Consider the following 6237-nt stretch of genomic DNA (forward strand, 5'->3'; position numbering starts at 1 on the left):
GTAGGTAAAAAGGTGGATCCTTATCCCCTTATATATGGGCGGACGAAACTATGCGTCCCCACCGGCCTGATAAAACTCGATTTTCTCCCAAGCGGCGCAATCAATGGCGCGGTTGGGTTACCCACGTCCGTATTGATGAGAATCCCGGAATAAGGGGAACACGATCTCTGCTTCGATAAGACATGCCAAGGAAACCGCTTCGCTAAACGTGTTGAGGTGGTATAATAAAAATGATTCAAGTGAAGGCTTGGTTGTGGTGTGACGTCACGCCACGAAATACGTCAGCAGATTGAACTTGTGTAAATATTATTCTCTCTATGGTGGAATGTGGAATTTATTTTGCAGAGCCGAACACTATCCTGGTGTTCACAATCTTCTACGAACTATTCGGAGGAGGAACCCGCCTTGCAATGCCGAAGACAATATGCGCGCCGGACTCGTCGTCATTGAAGCCTGGTTCAGGGGCTACTGAGGGAGTCCTGGACTAGGGGGTGTCCGGATAGCCGAACTATCATCATCGGCCGGACTCCAAGACTATGAAGATACAAGATTGAAGACTTCGTCCCGTGTCCAGACGGGACTTTCCTTGGCGTGGAAGGCAAGCTTGGCGATACGGATATGTAGATCTCCTACCATTGTAACCGACTCTGTGTAACCCTAGCCCTCTCCGGTGTCTATATAAACCGGATGGTTTTAGTCCGTAGGACAACAACAATAACAACAATCATACCATAGGCTTGCTTCTAGGGTTTAGCCTCCTTGATCTCGTGGTAGATCTACTCTTGTAATACCTACATCATCAATATCAATCAAGCAGGACGTAGGGTTTTACCTCCATCAAGAGGGCCCGAACCTGGGTAAAACATCGTGTCCCTTGTCTCCTGTTACCATCCACCTAGACGCACAGTTCGGGACCCCCTACCCGAGATCCGCCGGTTTTGACACCGACATGGGCCATCGAGCTCCTCCCATTGGACATAACCTACAAGCCACGGCGAGCTATTAAGTCGCAAGTTTTGGCCGACTTCGTCGCCGAATGGACTGAAGCCGAACTCCCTAAAGAGTACGGCGCATATTCCAACTGGATCATGCACTTCGACGGCTCCAAAATGTTGGCTGGCTTGGGGGCTGGCGTTGTTCTGACGTCCCCAACTAGAGATACAGTCCAATACGTACTTCAAATAATGTACACGGACTCCAACAACGCAGCTGAATACGAGGCCCTTCTACATGGTCTCCGGATGGCAGTCTCCATGGGCATTCAGCGCCTAGAGGTCCGCGTGGATTCAAACCTCACAATATCCCAAATAAATGGAGACTTTGATGCCAAGGATCCGAAAATGGCAGCTTATCGCAACGCCGTCCTAAAAATGTCAGCTCGGTTTGAGGGGCTCGAATTTCACCATATAGCCCGGGAGAACAACCAGGCAGCAGATGTGTTGGCACGCATTGGCGCAAAGCGCGATGCCGTCCCTCCCAACATCTTCCTAGAGAGGCTTTTCAAGCCATCCGTACTATGGGAGGGAGAGTCCGGAAATAACATCCCGGACCCAACCACACTACCCCACACCAAACATTCTAACATAGTTGGTGGTTCTGCTAACGAAATAACACCGTCAGCCCACACAATAATGGCAGTCATTGCCCCATGGACAGAACCATTCCTAGCCTACCTAAATAGGCAGGAACTTCCCGAGGACCAAAACGAGGCCCACTGCATAGTGCGGCGATCTAAAGCCTATAAGGTCCACGAGGGAGAGCTTTATAAGAAAAGCACAACCGGAGTCCTTCAAAGGTGTATCTCCGAAGAGGAAGGGCGGAATCTTCTGGCTGAAATTCATGCCGGACTCGGCGGGCACCACGCTGCAGCCCGGGCCCTTGTAGGCAAGGCCTTCTGTACATTATTTTATTGGCCGACGGCCCGGGCAGATGCTCAGGACTTGGTCCAACGATGCGTCGGATGCAACCTCTTTGCTAATCAAAGCCACATGCCACCTACCGCCCTCAAAACTATACCCATCACCTGGTTGTTCGCGGTCTAGGGGCTTGATATGGTTGGACCCCTTAAAGGAGGAACCCACAAGCAAAAGTACCTATTGGTCATGGTGGATAAATTCACCAAATGGATAGAGGCAAAGCCTGTTAAGACGGCCAAATCCGGACCGGTGATAGACTTCATATCGGGGGTAGTACACCGTTATGGCGTCCCCCATAGCATCATCACTGATAATGGCATGAACTTCACGGCCGATGAGGTCAAACTCTGGTGCAAAAACATGGGCATCAAGCTCGACTACGCTTCAGTCTATCACCCTCAAACTAATGGTCAAGTCGAGCGAGCAAATGGTCTGATCATGAGCGGCATTAAACCCAGACTAGTGCGGTCCCTCAAGGAATCTAATATGCACTGGGTAGAGGAGCTCGACTCCGTACTCTGGGGGATGCGGACCACGCCGAATCGCACTACCGGATTCACACCATTTTTATGGTGTACGGCGCAGAGGCAGTTTTGTCCTACGACATAATTCATGACTCACCTCGCGTGCGCATGTACGAAGAAAGAGAAGCCGAGCTCGATCGGCAGGACAGTTTGGACGCCTTGGAGGAGGAGCGCCACGTGGCAAAAGCCCGTTCCGCATTCTATCAACAGCAGGCTTGAAGATACCAAAGCAGAGAAGTGCGGGCCAAAGCTTACAATGTTGGCGAATTAGTTCTACGCCTGCCGGACAAGAAAAAGGACAAACTCAAGCCCAAATGGGAGGGTCCCTTCATCATCGACCAAGTCCTGACCGGCGGGGCGTACCGTCTTCGGAACGCATCAGATAACCGACTTGAGTCGAACCCATGGAACACAGCCCGTCTCCGAAGATTCTACACCTAGCGCCGGACTCTGAGTTCGTCTCCTTCCTCCGTCTATATTTTATACTTTAACTGTCTTTTATTTCTCTCCTTCTCCCTCCCTTTTTCTGAAGCCGTTGGAGGCTCGTTTGCGCACTATTTGCACACACTTGACGCGTTATCCGCGCTCAGTATACCTGGGGGCTTCTTTAACAGAAGCTTATTTATACGGGCTTTATGCCCAACACATGTGTCACACTTCCGCATGTACCTTTTATTCACCACTATATGCATCGATATGACTTAAGTTTTGGCCAAGCTGGGTTGCCTGGCTCCTGTGCTTACCCCTATGTTCCCGATTGTTCGGCTAGGTGGTAAAGGGAGCACCTCTGCGATTGTTACCGCCGGGTCAGCCGGACGTGTACCTCCGACTGGGTGAAGTCGAAAGCTGGCGTTCTTAAGGGAATATTCGGTCGGTGAACTAAAAGACGATTTCTTACTTACTCATTTATCTGCCCTGAGATGTTTTTCTGCTTTTTTCGCAGTCCGGACATGCACTTTAGGGCATGCCTCCCACGGAAAGGAACCCCTAACGGAACTATTCTCCCTGAAGATGTTTCTTACTAACCATGTAATATAACATAACTAGTTGGGCACTTGTCTGATAAAGAACTTATGACCCCTATGCCTGGTCTCCATGCATGCCCCGGTTCTCACATAACCGCGAGGGTATTCGGACACACTCCGGACTGTCGAGTCCCGAGGTTGAAGCGAAAAGGTCCGCTACGACAAACGATCTACAATCCGGCTAGAAGGCATTTTACATGTCATTTTAAATTACATAGTCAAATTGACTGATTGTATTCCTCTTCAATACCATCTAATAGGTTGTCTAGTTTACAGTCCCGCTGGGAATACTTTGCGGCCAACTCTACTTGGTCGTATACTAAGCTCACAGGGATCTCCTTCCCATCGGGCCCCACAGGTCCGACCTCGGCCATGTGGTTCGGGTCAGCCTTCGTGTACCGCGTCTTCACCATGGCCCAGGCCTCCCTGGCGCCTTGACGGCAGGCTGATATCTTCCATAGCCGGAAGCACCGCCGTGCTCCCTGAAGCCTCTCTGCAAGCTCTCCAAGGCCTTCGGGTAGGGAGATGGATGGCCACAAGGCCTGGGCGACGCCTCTCATCACCTGCCGAACTCGTTCGTGCAGTTGCAGCAGCTCGGGAAGCAGGTCACCCGTTGAACCGGGCATTTCCTCTGCAGGACGACCTATGAGCATACCTACAGACATATTTCTGTTAGTCGACTTCCTCGCCGAACTCTTCTTTTCAAAAGTTCGCTCAAGCACTTACTATAAATGCCACGACGAAGCCGCCAATTCTCCTTAACGGAGTCAGACAGCTGAGCTCGAACATCCTTTAGTTCCTCACCCAGCTGGGTGTTGGCATCTTGGAGATTATTTTTCTCCTGCCTCACCCTTGTAAGCACATTCTCGCTGGCCTTTAACCGGCGCAGGAGTTGTTGCTTGTCCGGATCTAGTCCGGCGCCATCTGCAATATCATTGTCAGACTTATACACACGCCGCACTTCACAAACTACTTATCTTTCGAAGTGTATATTACCAGAGGGGGTCTCTATGGCTCCCCCTGTGGCGGCTAGTGCGGCCTCAAGCTGGGCCTTGCACTCTTCAAGCTCCTGAGATAGTCGGGTATTCTTTTCCGTAAGATCCTGCATAACAAATGATCCTTAAATCAGTTCTCCTAACTATTTTAAGTCTCGGGGGCTACTGGCATATATAACTGTCAAATCTCCTCACCCGTATGTCCTTTACATACTGCTCTGTGGCTCTGGCTGGACCATCTTGAGTGGCACGGAGGTGCGCGCTCCTGAATTGAAGGCGTTCAATGCCTCTTGGGAGAAACATGTGTCACGAAGAACTGTCCGGCAGCGCCTGTGATTCATGGCACTCTCCACCTCAGAGTTGGTGGCGGACAATCTGTCGGCATCCTCTATCGGAGGAGCATCCGACACACGCCTCGTGTTCACCTCCGCTTCCGGACCCGGCGTTGGAGCCTGGCTGGCGGAGCCTCGATTGGCCATCTCTCCGGACACAGTTCGGCGAGCGCTCTTTTTCCTGAAAGGAGCACCAACTTTAATATACCTTCCCGGAATCAATCCCGGGAATATGGTGACACGCCTTACCGTTGCGGCTGCGTTTCAATCCGGACTACACTTCTTTTTAGCCTACGTGGCCGTGCTGCCCCTTGTTGGCTAGCCGCCGCGGGCTCGGCCTCCCGCCTCGAAGGCACCCCCTGTGAAGCACCATTGATATACGGTGATAAAAAATAAGCATGGATGGGTCATTATCAAAGTACTGGGGCTTCGGTCTCAGTTACCTGTGAGGCTGGAAGTATTCCGGGGTAATCGGCCGTAATGGCGACCAAGGCATTATCGATGCTTAGTTGGTGAAATACCCCATCAATCAGCTCCACCAATATGTCCGGATCCTCTTGGGAGGCTGGATCGAGGAACCGTTCCGGATCCTCGGGTTGCGGAGGCGGGCTGTTTATATCTTTTATGGCCTGGCGCAGTTCCTGCGTCGAAATCACAAAATGAGATATCTAACCATGGGAGTACGGATGGATGTGCAAAAAAGGGAATGTCCGCTTACCGAGCTTCGAGGATTGTTCATAGAAAATCCGTTCAATGGACTGACATAGAGAAAATCCTCCTCTTCCCCCTTGTACAGCGCGGACATGATCTTCACCAGATCAGCGACTGATCCCGGCCCCGTACGGCCGTGACGGGTGGCATCATCCTCCCCGTTGAAATCCCACATGGGGTGGCCCCTATACTGGAGCGGCTGCACCCCCCGCATAATGCAGGTGGCCATGACACCAATCATGGTCAGTCCGGAATGAGCTAGCAATCTTATGCGGCCCATCAGGTAAAGGACGTCCCTGTCGTTTTCCCTTTGGGGGCTCCGTGGACGCCAACTTAGGCGTTTCTTCAAGGGAGCATTATTGAACTCCGGAAGGCCAATCCGAACGGGATCCGATAGCGGGGTGTCTTCTATATAAAACCATTCCGAAGGCCAGTCTTTGGATGCCTTTTTCGGGGTTTCAGATAGATAAATGGTCCCAGCGATACACCATAGCTCGGCTCCGCCCACTTGATAATCTCTTCCACAGTGCAAAATGAGCCTCGACGCCCAAGAACAGTTCGCAAAGGGCCACGAAGCCCGCGATGTGCAGAATGGAGGCAGGCGTAAGGTGGTGCAGCTGGAGGCCGTAGAACTCCAGGAGCCCCCGGAGAAATGGATGTATTGGAAATCCGAGTCCTCTTATCAGATAAGAGACAAAGCATACCCGCTCTCCTTTGGAAGGATCGGGGATGCT

Source organism: Triticum aestivum, chromosome 1B (assembly GCF_018294505.1).
Source record: "Triticum aestivum cultivar Chinese Spring chromosome 1B, IWGSC CS RefSeq v2.1, whole genome shotgun sequence".
NCBI classification, from domain to species: domain Eukaryota; kingdom Viridiplantae; phylum Streptophyta; class Magnoliopsida; order Poales; family Poaceae; genus Triticum; species Triticum aestivum.